At 40.0% G+C, this 14501-nt stretch overlaps 1 long non-coding RNA gene across 1 annotated transcript; it reads left to right on the forward strand.

The window, feature by feature from the left end:
- Positions 1-1065: 1065 nt before the first annotated feature.
- LOC127464187 (uncharacterized) lies at positions 1066-12405 on the forward strand. Its single transcript, XR_007901227.1, has 4 exons — positions 1066-2574; positions 4287-4383; positions 6037-6130; positions 7016-12405. It is a non-coding gene; the product is annotated as an uncharacterized LOC127464187 (long non-coding RNA).
- Positions 12406-14501: the final 2096 nt, after the last annotated feature.

The raw sequence follows: 14501 nt of genomic DNA on the forward strand, positions 1-14501 counted from the left end.
GTCCACAGCCACATGCACATCACATAGCTGCATACATTGAAGGTGAATTTCTGTGACAGCAACCAATGCAGCAGGAGAGCTACTGTGGCCTTTGTATCTGCCAAATATGTCAGCAGTGATCCCACATCCCCCTCTTCTTGCTAACCCAATATCACAAAGATGGTATGAACCATTTTCCTAGAAATTGAAAGTTGTTTTCCTAACAACTACTGTATGGTTGTCTGAGAGGATTGGATTGCTGCAGAATGCGTTTCAGGTCTGGAAGATTTAAGGCTGGCATCTAAACAGAGAGAGAGAAGATAAGCAATGCAAGTATATGTGTATGTGAGTGTGTACAGTTATTTTCATTACAAACGATAAAAAGATATATAAGGTATATATCAAAACACATACAAAAGCTACATACAAGAGAAATATTTTGATTGCATACCCATTCACCTTTGTGATAATGTTTATTTTTAGTCACCCTGTTCAGTGCTGAGAGCTTTTATGGATTTTACTTAGCAGTGAAGTGATGCTCAAATGACTGATACCAGAACTTTTGTGAAACCTATTCATAGTAGTGCCCATAGTTAATGATTCAATAAGGAGATTTATGAAGTATTTTTTTCCCCAGTGATCTCAAGTGACACACAGTAAAAGCAGCGAGCTTTTGATGTGCTGACATTTATTCCTGGGGAAAAAAAATAAAAGAGCAATAGCATATTGTAAAATTTCAGCCTTCAGATGCTAAAAATAGGAGGAAATGGAAGAAAAGAATTGCTTGAAGTCAGAAACCAACAAGACAATATGTTGTGCTTCTGTGCTTCAAAGCAGGCTGACTCAGAAGCTAATGTTTTGGTAGAAAAGGTCATGAAGAAAATGGTTTATGATTCTCAATGATCTTTATATCAAGTGACTCTTAGGTCTCCAACTACAGAGCTGCTACCTGATGCAAAAAAATTCAACCAGTCTGTTAATAGCAGAAAATATTGCAAGTGAGTGCAATTGCAGGATGTGGGGAGTGGGGACAGAAGAAATAACATGGATGAGAAGTATTGAGGGTTTTTGTGAAGAGTGCCTCAATCCAGATGAAAAATAGAACAAAAGATGGTCCCATATAACACAGTCGGATGAACTAAATTTATCAATAAATAACTGTACTAATAATAGGAAGATTGATATTGATACCAATTTAGCATTTTTTTCCGTGTTTCCTTTCAGTTGTGCTTTTCATCTTGAAAGGAGCTGAGAAGGGGATTCTCACCTAAGGTAGGAATAGTTTAGCATTAAAGAGAGTCAGCTGAAATAAGGGCAGAGTGAGGAAGGGAAGGTAGTTGTTTCCAAACCAGCTAGGAGAAAGGAAAACTTACTTCTTTCATCTGTAGCTTGAAAAATGCACTAATTTTTATCATTAATGAATATGAAGGAACAAAGAGGGGAAAAAAACCCAAGATTTATTGGGATAAGAGATTAGCTCAGTTGGTTAGAGCATGGTGCTAGTTGGATTCGATGATCCTTGTGAGTCCCTTCAGAATATAGAATAATCAGAGTATTCTGTGAAGTCTGTGAAGAAGGTTAACCCTCATCACTGTATATAAGTATTTGAATGGGGGGTGACAAGAGGATGGAGTCACACTCTTCTTGGTGGTGCCAATCAATAAAGACAAGAGGTAATGGGCAGAAACTGATGCACAGGAAGTTCCACCTGAATATGAGGAAGAACTTTGTTACTGTGTGGGTGACTGAGCACTGGAACAGATTGTCCAGAGAGGTTGTGGAGATTCTGGCACTGGAGATATTCAAGAACCGTGTGGGTGCAATCCTGTGCCATGATGACCCTGCTTAAGCAGGGAGGCTGGATCAGATGACCCTTGTGGTCTCTTCCAGCCTGACCAGGTCTGTGATGCTGTGATTCTGTGAATAGATCTGAAACTGAAGATGATGTCAGGCTTTCCAAGTCATAGGGTTTTTTTTTTTTTTTTTGATAGCTCAAGACCTCGAAAGTTTTAAGAGTGGTGCTGTTGCTTTCTGTGCTGTGACTGATAAACAGCTGCTGGTTTCCTGTCTACTCCCCCCCCCCCCCCCCCCTTGGGCAGTGTTACCTGCTGTAAAAATCCCCGTGCCATCAACTGAAGAAGGGAGCTTACCTAAAGGTACCAAAGCACAGAAAACATGCTATAATATGTTTAGACGTTTTCATATTGGCATTGTCCTCCAAGGACTCTTTTCCTGCTCTTCCGTAAGCAGGACATTCAGCCGGCTCCGCCCAGCAACAGCCCGCGGAGCAGCCGCCGTGGCCGGCGCGGCACTCCCTCTGCTGGCCAAAGGTGGCTACTGCAGGCGCCCGCCCTGCCGCTCTGCCCCGCTCCGATTTCATCCTGGGAAAGTCGCGTCCCGTCCCGCCCACCCCCAGTCCTCCGTCCGCTCCCCTCGCGATGCTTTTTTGCAGTTTAGGGGGGATAGAGTCGCGCAACCGATCTCCCGTGAGGAAAGGCTGAGAGAGCTGGGGTTGTTCAGCTTGGAGAAGGCTCCAAGGAGGCTTCCAATACCTAAAGAGGGCTACAAGAGAGCTGGAGAAGGACTTTTACAACCGTATGAAGTGACAGGACAAGGGATAATGGCTTTAAACTGAGTAGGAATATGGATATATAGATAGATATCAGAAATAAATTCTTTACTGTGAGGGTGGTGAGGCACTGGAACAAGTTGCCCAGAGAAGTTGTGGATACTCCGTCCCTGGAGGTGTTCAATGCCAGGCTGGACAGGGCTTTGAGCAACCTGATCTAGTGGGAGGTATCCCTGCCCCTGTCAAGGGGGTTGTATCTAGATAATCTTTAGGGTCCGATCTAATCCAAACCATTCTATGATTCCGTGATGTCCCATAGTTTCACTGAACAACAGGTAGAGGGAAGCTACCAAGCTCTCTGGCAGAGGCATTCCTTATTTGACACTGGTTCTTAAGAAATTGTCCATTACACTTGCAAAGACCCGTATTTGAAAAATTTCTTAGAAAAACTCAATTACCAGCAAAAAAAAATATATTTTTTGCTTGTTTATTTCCCATGTGCAAACTGAGAAACTTCATGTTCAGTCATAACCAGTAACAGTAGGAACCCACTTTCTATTTAAAACTCCTAAAAAATTCTTTCAGAGAGAATTTTTCTTCCTTTCAGGGAAAAGAATTATTTTAGAATACTTCGAAGAGTATTCTAAGAATAAACGTTTTCTCTACCTCCTGGAAACAATGGGGAATTTTGTTTTAATCAAATAGGTGGATTTTGATTCCTGGCAGATGTTTTTTTCTTTAACAATTCAAGCAGCTTCATAAAATTCTCTTTTTGACAAAGTAAAAATTTTCCAAACATTCTTATTTTTCCTCTTTAAGCCAAGACAAATTAGTATTTGTGGGCATTTTAACACATCTGGCTTTGGAGCACCCAATTTTTATTCATTTTTTGCAGGAATGACTGTGTTGTTTGTTACCTATACTAATTTTCCCCTTTAGATCAACAACAAATAACCAACCAATAACCTCTTCCATTCTCTGTCTGAAATTCATAAAAAAAATCCCTCAAATGCACTGTTGTCTAAATAACATACTTAAAACCTGAACTATGAATAGAAATTAAAGCCTATAGAGTAATTTTTTCCTCATTTTTGCGAATTATACCAGTTGTCTTCCTAATTTATAGCTGTCTTTTATCTTCCAGCAGTGACACCCCCCATCTGACTTATGATCTCTCCACAGGAAGTCATTGAGTGACACAATAGAGTTAATGAATTGGTCTTTCACCTCCAAAAACCTGATCTAAATGCTAGCCTGAGATAATGAGCATGATGGAGTTCAGTAATGTCAGCAGAGTATTAACTTCTGTTTAAAGGAAGAATGAGCACTGGCAGGAAAATAGATTTTAAGAGTGATTTGGAGCAATTGCACCTGCATGCATTATGGCAACTCTAGCCTTCCTTCATTAGAGTCATATTCACATTATCCCTTTGCTGTTTGAATAGAATTTGGCAGAGGTTTATCTGCAGAGTGTATCATTTATCATGGATCTTTCTAGATGTTTAAGTTCCCTACCACTCTAATATCTAAGCACCACACCTTCAGTACCTGGTTGTTTAATGTCAGAATAGATCTATATGGAGAATCAGAGAGAACCACTTAACCAGTCAAGGATAATATTTTTTATCACAGGCATAAATAATGGCAATATATTTCAGGAAAAAGATAACACTACCATCTATAAGCACCAGCTTTACTGCAGAAGTCAGTAGGACTGACTGAGTGTTCCTCTTTCCAGCACAGAAGGGCCAAAAAGAGTGTACTTCACTGAGGATCTCTATCCCTGCTAAAGGTGGATTATTTCAATGCTCTGAAGGCCTTCAGCACCGACAGAGGTAACTCCTTCACTCCTTTTTGAGAGACTTGAAAGAGGTCAGCAACATCTTTCCAAGCACTTCATCATTCATAGACATATTACAAACTGTCAAACAATTTGGCAAAAGACAAAAAAATTTCTTTATGTTTGTTGGCATTTTTTCACCCTATTTCCAGCTCTCCCTCTTTGTTGTTTCAGACAGATCCCACCTGCACTCTCAAAGGTCACATTTCTCAGTCTAAACTGAGAAGCATCTCACATACTTTTCCCAAATTCTTGACAGGTTTGTCACTGTGCTAGTCCGGTGATGTCATTATGTATCTTAAGGCTCCTTCAAAAAGTGTGGTATCTGACATAAAATGATCAATGTGCCCATACCAAGTGCCTCCACCCACTTACAAGCTTCCACAGGCTCTTCAAAACAATTGTGATGGTCTAGTCATCTTGTCAGTTTAGACAGTGTTTCTCTGTAAAGCAGCAGCACAATGATAGATTGCAGAAAGAGCAGCTGGGTGCCAGTGAGCAACGGGAAAGGCTGCCACTCCCTAGCTGGAGTTGCATCAAGAAGACAAACAAATGAAGAAAAACTCAAACAGCAAATCCCAGAACTCACTCCCAGCAAAAATAAGTCCAAAACAAGTAAACCCCTAACCCAAGTGAATCCCTTCCCCACCTTTATCCCCACTGAATTTCTTTCTCTGTGTGTCCTATGTCTTTGGGGGAGAGATGATGATCATCCTGACTGCTCCCCAAAACTAAAAAGGAGAACAAGACTGTCAGAGTAGCTGTGCTGTTGCCTTCGCTCTGATTTCTTTCCCTCACACAATAAAATTCAAGCTTTCACCTAAAAACAAAAACAAAAAGAAACCACCAAAAAAACCTCCACTCAACTCAATTGAAACCAAACAAAAAAAAACCACAAATGGAGTATTTGCAAACTAACTACTGTAACTTTTCAAGGCAATGAAGCCCTGAGTAACCAAAGAAAAGAAGTATTTTAGAATAGTGAAATAGTTGGTACCATTGTGTGTACACGGGAAACACCATCTTTACATCTTAGGCAAATAAGCTTTATTTTTTCCTGAGTGGCAGCAGCATCTGAGTGGCAGCAGCATCTGAGTAACTTGTTCCCTGAACAGTTATTGGTACTTCACACTCTTACACAGACGGATGTTTTTACGTTCACCTTTTTTTTGTCACTCTGACTTCAGCCTTCCAATCCCAGCAAAACATATCTATTGATTACAGCAGGCAGAATGTAAATGGCTTATAGTCTGGTCTTCTATCGGCTTTGCTATTACCATCTTTTTACTCTCTTCTTGTTTTATGGTTGGTTTGGGTTGTTCAGCTTTTTTTTCTTTAACAGTTCTTGATTCACCCTTAACTACGGTCCATAAACAGCTTTAATACAGCTTTGTCCTCCTCTTCTGCTCTCCTGCCTTCCCCTCCACAACTGCCTGCAATTCCCATCAAAAGACTGGTTCAGACCCTCACAGTTCACCTGTTCATACCCAAGTTTATCTAAGCCCAGTCTATACCTGTCTCCAATCAAAAGTTAATTTTAAACTTGAACAGATGTTTGTCCCTAGAGTTTACATAGTTTATATATTTAGAAGATAAATGTTCTCTTGGCCTTTGTTAGTCTATATTAAACAAGCCAAATTCTTTTCAGGTGTGACTGACAGGGAGCAGTCAGTGGTGTTTGTGCTCAGTTGCTGCCAGAAGGCAGCTGAACCCGCAGCAGACTTGGACCTGAAGCCAGGCAGGTATGTGTGTGTGGATACCTGCAGGTTTGTGATTTTCAGTACTGGATGGACTTGGTTTGGTCAGAGTACAGGTGGAGAAAATGCACCTGGATATGCAAAGCAGGACCTCAGTCTCTTCTCAGACATGGTCCCCAGTCACACAGTTAACCAAGAAGTTTTCTCAAACACAGCTGTTTAACAGGTGAGCTCTCTTCTATTCATGGAATATTATTGTTAGCTCTTAAGACTGTGTCCTTACACCTGGTAAAGCTGAGCTGGTTTCCTGGTTTCCAATAGGTTTGAAGGTTTTAGCAGTTGGGTTTTTTTTGCCTTGGGCTGAGGCCAAGAGCAGTAGGGCTCAGGGGAGATGACTTGCCCTGATGGTATGACCCAGTACTTGCTCCAGACTGCATGAACAGAGCACTCAGCAGGGTACTAACATGTCAGAATGCTGAGTAGGCACCACTGAAATGCTGAATGTGGCACATATGAAACACCCCGTGCACCAAGGACTTGGTATCTTGCATGAGACCCACAGACGTGCAAGCTTAAAGACCTGCAGAGCCTGACATGAGCACAGCCCAGGAAACACTGCTTTAGAGTGCACATGTGTGGGGGAAAGAGGACTATAAAGATGCTTGGGAAGGAGTTATCTTTCGCTTTTTCTGTTTGCCTATTCATTCCCTTTATTCTGTGCTCCAGCTGAGAAAGAATCTCTCCGATGTACCTGTACGTACTGTCATGGCAGATTTGCTCAGCTACATTAGGCTTTGGTGTAATTCTATGTCTTAGATGTCTTCTTTTATTTAGTTAGTTTTAGTTTTAAAGGTGCATTATGATAAGATTTTGGGGGATTTTTAGGATGTAGGGGGAGTATGAAGTTTATCGGTTAATTTCTTTCAAAAGTGTGTGGCAGGTCAGTGGAAAGGAAGTCTTCTTGCCTCATCCTCACTACAGCACCCTGGGTCCTCCTCTGCCTCCTGGAGATGCTGTCTTCCCCAGAAGCTCCTGGACATGATCCGAGGAGGGAAGATTCACAACTGAAGGACAGAGCAGACAGAAGGGAAATGGAAGATCCAGCAAGGGAACAGCACAGCAAACATGGGTCAGTGACTCCTGAGGAGAGCACCATCAAAATCACAGCCAAAACAGGAGAGAAGGAAAAAATCACCCTCCCCTAAGATTTGAGAGATGGCAGTGCGGCCACTTGGGAAGTCACTGAGTTGTTAGTTGGAAAGCAAGACTGAATGTGAAGGCTGGCTCTGCTATGATACTTGGGACTGGAAGACCCTCAAATTCTCTTCTGTCTTCCCTTTTCATTTTGAGTTTTCTCAGATTTAGAAGTATGCTCTTCTAGTATCTGTTCTGAAATAAACTGGTTTCTAATTGTAAAATTTGTAGAAAGGAGAACAAATTCTATATATAAAAAACCCAACTTTTTATTATTCTGGGAGTGATTACTTCCAAAAAGGAGATTTATACACATCTACCTTATATTTTGGCTTATTCAAGATGAGCATCTAAAGAGTTCCAAAGTACATCTTTGGAATGTACTTCTTGGTAGCGGTCACTGCAGCATTTCACTGTGCTCCAGAAGGAGGGCACGGGTTCAGGTTCTGCAGCTTCGTCCTGCTGCTCCTTTTGCTGAAGTCAGTTGACTGTAGAAACTAATCAGGCAACAGCTTGACCTGTAGTTGGCTTGCTTACACCTTCCTCCTAGCTGAGCATTGTGTATTCACAGTTGGATTTCAAAATGTAGCTGTCCAGGGAGTCTTATGTCTGGATATGCTCAGAACAAAATAAGAAATGTCAGAGCCACATTTTACATGGTGCTGTGGTCAGGTTAATAAATCTTGCAAGCTTTCCAAATAGTATGTTGTTGTGCTTGAGCAGGACTTGCTACCTCAAGCACAATGTCATCTTAGATATTGTTATGTAGCTTCTGCATCTTCAAAGATTTGCATCCAGTCAGCTGAAAAAACACAGTGACCAGGCTCATTTTCATCTGCAGAATAGCAAGTAATGTACCCTAAAAAAAATTGTATTTGTGCCAAAAATATGTACACAGAAATGGTAGCTATGTTTCCAAGCTTTAGGTTTATTTTTTAGCAAGCTAACAAAAATGGCTTTGTTTTAAAATCAACAACCATGTCTATAAAAATGTTTGATACACCAGAAACACATTTAAATAGCCATATATGAATGCACAGTATGCCTCCAGTGATAATACTAACACTGTGCCTTGTGCACATAATCTTATTTGCATGAAGGACTAGTAGAATTCTGCTTTTCGTGATCATATACATGGTGGAAAATTGACCAGATTAATGTTCTCATGACAAACTGAGATTTCAGGTACACCAATTGGTGTTTTAAGGACCAGTGTAAATAAATCCTGTGTTTTTAGCTGGCAGTGAAATGGCTCTGAACCTGTAAAACAGAAATGAAACATAGGCTGTATTTGTAGGATGTTGAGGATGGAAATAAGAGAAAGGCAATCAGTAATTTTGAAGCATTGCTAGAATGCTTCCTGTACTCAAACTCAACCACAAACCCCAGGAAAACGTATGTTTAAACTTTCTTAAGAAATGCAATGTGCCCTGTTTCCTAGGGGAAGGAATCTGGCTCAGCAGCTTTGTGCAAGGCAGCTAGACTGCTGCCAGCTAGGGAGGAGCTCTCTGAACCACCCAGCAGCTAACAAAGAGGCTGCAATGAAGGGATAGGCCGGCTATGCTTCCTGCTGTAAGGAAGCTACCTTTTGTTACTTGAAAGCACTTTTCACATTTTTCATGTGTTTGGGCAGAAATCTATCCAGAATTTTCTTCCCCAGAAATTTCCTTTTTTTTTGGAGTTGGAAGACTCTGTAATTCAGGTGGAGAAACAGAAACTAGCTGTGGGGAGTCCAGAGATTTCAGTTAAACCTCATTCACATAGAAATTATTTGGAATTAATTTGCCAGTTCTCAGACTTATCCAAACTGAAGAGACTTTAAGGTGCTCACCCCAGTCCCAGAGCACAGTTTAGCTGATAGTGCCAGTGATGATTTTTGAGCAACCACTCTTGCTCAAAATAGGCATATGCATGTTTTCAGGATCTGAGAGGCAGGCTGCAGTCAAAGAACAGGGAAAGAACAAGAATGTTCTCCCACACTGAAAGGAAAACCTGCACTGACCTCCAGAACGATGAAATAGAGAAGAACCTCCTGAGCTACTGACAGGAGCAAACAGAAGCTTCTGCCTCTTCAGTCTACTGTACCTGAGACATGAAGATAGGTTGTTTTTGTTGTTACCTAGTGTTGGTGTTGTCTTGCAACATGCATGTACTCTGGAGTTTCTAGTATCATTTTGAGATGATAATGACCTTGAGAAAAGTGAATTAAGGATTTCATATAGTACGTTTTCTAGATGTTCCAGTGTAGTGCTAATTTTTAGTGGAGAAGAAGGAAGCTTTCAATTCTTTCTAAATTTAAGAAGACAATAGATCTGAAAGAAAGACTGTTAGTAATTCTGTGGTGTAGGTTTTGAACTCTACGGTCACATAGTTTGCTATTTTTAGTTTACATTCAAGTCATTTGGATTCAATTTTGAGGACAGAGAACAGATCAGAAATCCACAGTATGGTTTCAAAAGCTTCTTTGAAGTGAAATTTGACTCATGTGGTTACTGCTACTGGTTTTGTTGCTCAAACTGTCTGAAGAATTTCCTAAGTAGATTTATTGAAAATAATTTCTTAAAACCTAGTCCTGCCTACAACACCTACAAAACCAAAACAGATTAAATAAGTATTAAGAGAGAAAAATAATACTAAAGAATCTAATTATACTTAATAAAATAAAAAATTATAGAAACTGTCCCAATTATGTCTTTTCCAGTTGTTTAGAAAGAAGAGAACATTGAAACACAAGTAATTCCTATTACTACTTCAGTATTTAGGGCTAGTTTTAAGAGGGGGAAAATGGAGATTTTAAGAATTTGGAGAAAAAAAATACATTTTATTTCTGAAAATAAGCCAAAGCTACTCTCTGTATATTGTGGAACAACAGCATGCTGTAGTGAACAATAGCATGTTGTTGTGAAAGAGAACATAACACAATTGCTTGTATGTCACATTGGTATTGGTCCCCTGTCTGAAATCTCATGGCCCAGTGACACCTCGGCCCAGGAAGGGCCAGTAAAATTCATTGCAAAATAAATGACACTAATAAAATTCCATTTGGTGGGACTGTTTAATTTTGACTCTGCTACATAAAAGCAAAACACATATGTATATATTTTAACTTGAGTATTCAACTTCTTCCTCTCTTCCTTCACATGGAAAAACATATTACCCCACTGTCCAATGAATCAATCTTGTCACCGCATTTTTTCCCTAAGTGGAAAAACAAAATCAAAGACCCTGTCTAAATTTAGAACTTCCTTGTCTTCACTGCAGGCTTCTCAATATAAAGAAAATCTTAACCTCCATGTACATTTACCCACAACAAGTAGAAAATTAAATAAAAATATTTTTAATCAGAATTTAAGAACAACATTTGGATGGTAACCTGCTTTACAACAGTTGGTAAACATGAGGGCTAAGTAAATTCAGAGAAATTGTGTGGCTTTTGCAAACTACAAAGCCAGCTTGCTTCTCCACATCACATAGGGAGGAAGGAAAAGCGTTTGTGTGTCAAGAGGAAGAAAATAGGCAGGAAATAACAAACTCAAACAGGAGTAGTAGGAGCACTAGACATCTAAATAGGTTTCAGGGACCCTTCTGTGTATTATCTTCCTCTGAGAGCGAGCACAGCCTACCCTATCCCTGCTATCTGCAGCTGTTGCTCCAGAGTCCCAGGAGGTTAGGAGCAGCTCCAGCCCGAGCCAGGGTACTCAGCAACTGAGGAATTAAATGAGGCCGAGTGAGTGACTTGAAATGTCTGTCACACACCTAGGGGGAGGGGGGTGCAAGGAGTGGCAGAATCAAGAGAAAGCTCGGGAAAAGTGGTTTGTTCCATTGCCCTTTTAAAGGTGTGACAAAGTGCTTGTTGAAATACCCCAGCTGGCAGGGACTGTTCCTTCACAGGCAGTACAAACAACTAGCAGAATTGTCATAATCATATACATAGGAAAATCCCTAAAAATGAAGGTGAATATTTGTATAGATCCATACACATATTCCATTTACTTTTTTTTTTTTTTAATTTTTTTTTTAAGTGCATGCCATATGGACATTTGAGGGTTTCCTGCTAATGGTATATATATGCTGCCTGTGATCATTACCCTGGAACAGGAAAATTGGAACTTAGAAAGGATTTTGTTAATAAGCCTTTCCTAAATGACACTTTTGCAATCCACCTCTCAAAGGAGTACAGTGCCAACTTTGTTGTGAGGCAGATGGTAGTGAAAAAGGTGGATGTGACTCTGATCATTTAGCAGGGAAATTAATTTATGTGGTACTAACCAGCCTCCAAATTGGGTTTATTGGCTCATTACAGTTTCTCCAAAACACCAAAGCTTTATGTTTTAAAGAAGCTGAAGGTTATTTTCAGGATATTTATGAGAGGGAGAGAGAGAGAGACAGACATACAGAGAAAGAGAGAGAGAGAGAGAGAGAGAAAGAAAATTGACTTAATGACTGAATCTGTATTAAACGTAAAATGACAACTTCTGTGCAACTTTCAATGAAGGACTTTGCAAATCAGCCAAGGAATGTTGAGGAAATCCTCCTGTCTAGTAGTAAAATGCATCTTTATCCATCCTGGACTGCTTTAGGATGAATGTTCTTAGATTATTAGCATTGTGCTTTTGACATGGATGTACCTTCACTGCACAAAGTAAATGAAGGGCACCATGGCCTAGCATTACAGCATGTAGATATTTCAGTATTTCTTTTTATAAACAAAAAATTCGGATCTCCCTAAAGCAGAATAATTCTATTTAGTATACTAAAGAGAACAAGTTCAGAATGAAAGATGGAAGGCAAAATGGAGATTGTGCTTTACATTTCAGAATTTTATGTCAGATGTAATCCTTATATTGTCAATACTTGTGGCAGTCTGTGGTACATCGTTATCGTAAGGATTAAGAGCCTTTAGTACCAGCCTGCCTGAGGAAACAATAGTGTTCCTAGATCTGGTGATTTAAACTTCATTGCTTCACTTCCTTCAAAGTAATTATTTGTGCTTTTAAATTGCCTAGTCTGAAAAGGATTTTATGTAATGCATTACGGTATGTGCTCTGATGAGATTTGTAAAGATTCCTTAAAATTTAGTCCTGAAGTTTTATTAGGATGCTGTATTTAACTGTTACCTTTAATAATTTTTTTGACATTTCATGAAATATGCTACAACTGCAAGATTAATAAAATGCTATTTATCTAGTCACACACTAGTCTGTGACTTCATTTTGGATCTCTTTCCTTACACTCATAGAATGGTCATAGGAGGGACCTTAAAGATGAGCTAGTTCCAATCCCCCTGCCATGGGCAAGAGCATCTTCCACTAGACCAGATTGCTCAGAGCTCCATCCAGCCTGACCTTGAACACTTCCAGGGATGGGGCATCCACAACTTCTCTGGGCAACCTGTTCCAGTGCCTTACCACTCTCACAGTAAAGAATTTCTCCCTAATATCTAGTCTAAACCTACTCTTAGTTTGAATCCATTCCCTCTTGTCCACTACATGCTCTTGTAAAAAGTCTCTCCCCATCTTTCCTGTAGGCTCCCTTCAGGTACTGGAAGGCTGCAATTAGGTCACCTCAAAGCTCTTCTCCAACCTGAACAATCCCAATTCTCTCAGCCTTTCCTCTTAGGAGAAGTGCTCCATCCCTCTGATCATCTTGGTGGCCCTCCTGTGGACTCGCTCCAACAGGTTGATGTCCTTCCTTTGCTGGGGACCCCAGAGCTGGATGCAGCACTTGAGGTGGGGTCTCAACAATGCTTAGTTTGTGTTTAACTTAGTCAAAATTATTCGAGTTAATTCATTAAAATGAATTTTCAATAGATTTTTTTCAAGAGCAAGTAGTATTTTAGTCTTCTTATTTTCATCACAATCATTTTTTTCTAACTTTGTGGAGTGTAGACATAAAAAATATTAGCAGTTTGTATCCAGGCACACCTGCACAGAAGCACAAGTCATGATGTGTTTAATTAGACCAGCTCCTTCATATCCATGGGATGGGCTTTTTATAGATCCTACACTACAACCTGAAATTTTCAGGATGCACATGATTGCTCTTTCCACTTGAAATAGGAGCACTCTCATGGCTGCCTTGTTTTCATTCTGTGAGCTGATATTTATCAGCAGAAAAAGAATTATAGAAAATTGTTGAAAGGAACAACTTGCTGAGGGCCAGAAGCCTAGCGTTTTTGTGGCTTTTGAGGTTTGGGGGAAGGGCTACTTATATTGGCAGGTGACTTGAGATTCCTTTTTAAAAAATTAACAAAAATTTCTGATGCTTTTTGGAAGTGGGAATGTTGCATAGACACTCATACGTGAGTTCTATTACATTTCAGTCCTGTACTAATACTCATTTTCTCCTGAACAGATTGTCTGTAATTAGTTGAAATAATTACCTGCTATGAAGTTTAGGATATCCTCCAGAAAGACTTGGCTAGAATGAAGAATTCCCAAATCCCAAACTGAGACTTAAAATAGTCCTCTCTAATCATGGAGATATTTATATTTGACAACTCAACCTTGTTTCCCGTGAAAGTTTTCAAGGCAACTAGAGCTCTGCTTGTAGTCCATAGAAATAAATTGTTTGACTCCACTGCACCCTGTTTTTGCCAGCCTGACTGGGTTTCTCACAAAGTCTCACATGTGGGATGTACCTACAAAGCCAGTAATCACTTTATGTAGCAAAGGGGAGGTTGTGGTGAAAGCTGTACCAAGGCTTAGAGGTTAGAGCATCTCTGTAGGTGCACACCCTCTTTGCAGAGAACCATCCCCTCCCATGGTATTACAAGGATAAAAACTTTTTCCTCCAGTCCGGCCACAGGTAAGAGGTGTGGATCAAAGTGGTTGAAGTGGTCCAGATACATTGTGTTCATAAGGACAAGAATTTCCTCCCTGCTGGTTAGGCTTTCCTTTCAATCACAGCCCAATTCTTCCATCATTTATGCTCAAGATTCCCTAACTATCGCAGTTGCCTGACTTCTTCCAAATATCTATATGGATGTAAACTTTTAAAGGGCAAATACAGACAAAAGAATTTCATATAAAACATAATGAAATAAAATGGAGCAAGGAAAGAGAAGGGCTGCTTATCAAATGTTTTCTAATAGCACTACTGGATTGTGGAGTAGTTCCCTGTGAAAAGCTGTAGTAGTCCAGTGATCTGAATAAAACGCAGTTGTGGTGGACAAGGGTATATTCTGCAGCATTAGTTACCCTGACAATGAAATAAGTGTGAA

This window comes from Manacus candei, unplaced genomic scaffold (genome assembly GCF_025592945.1).
Source record: "Manacus candei isolate 608988 ecotype Guabito, Panama unplaced genomic scaffold, ASM2559294v1 h1tg000008l, whole genome shotgun sequence".
Taxonomy (NCBI): Eukaryota; Metazoa; Chordata; class Aves; order Passeriformes; family Pipridae; genus Manacus; species Manacus candei.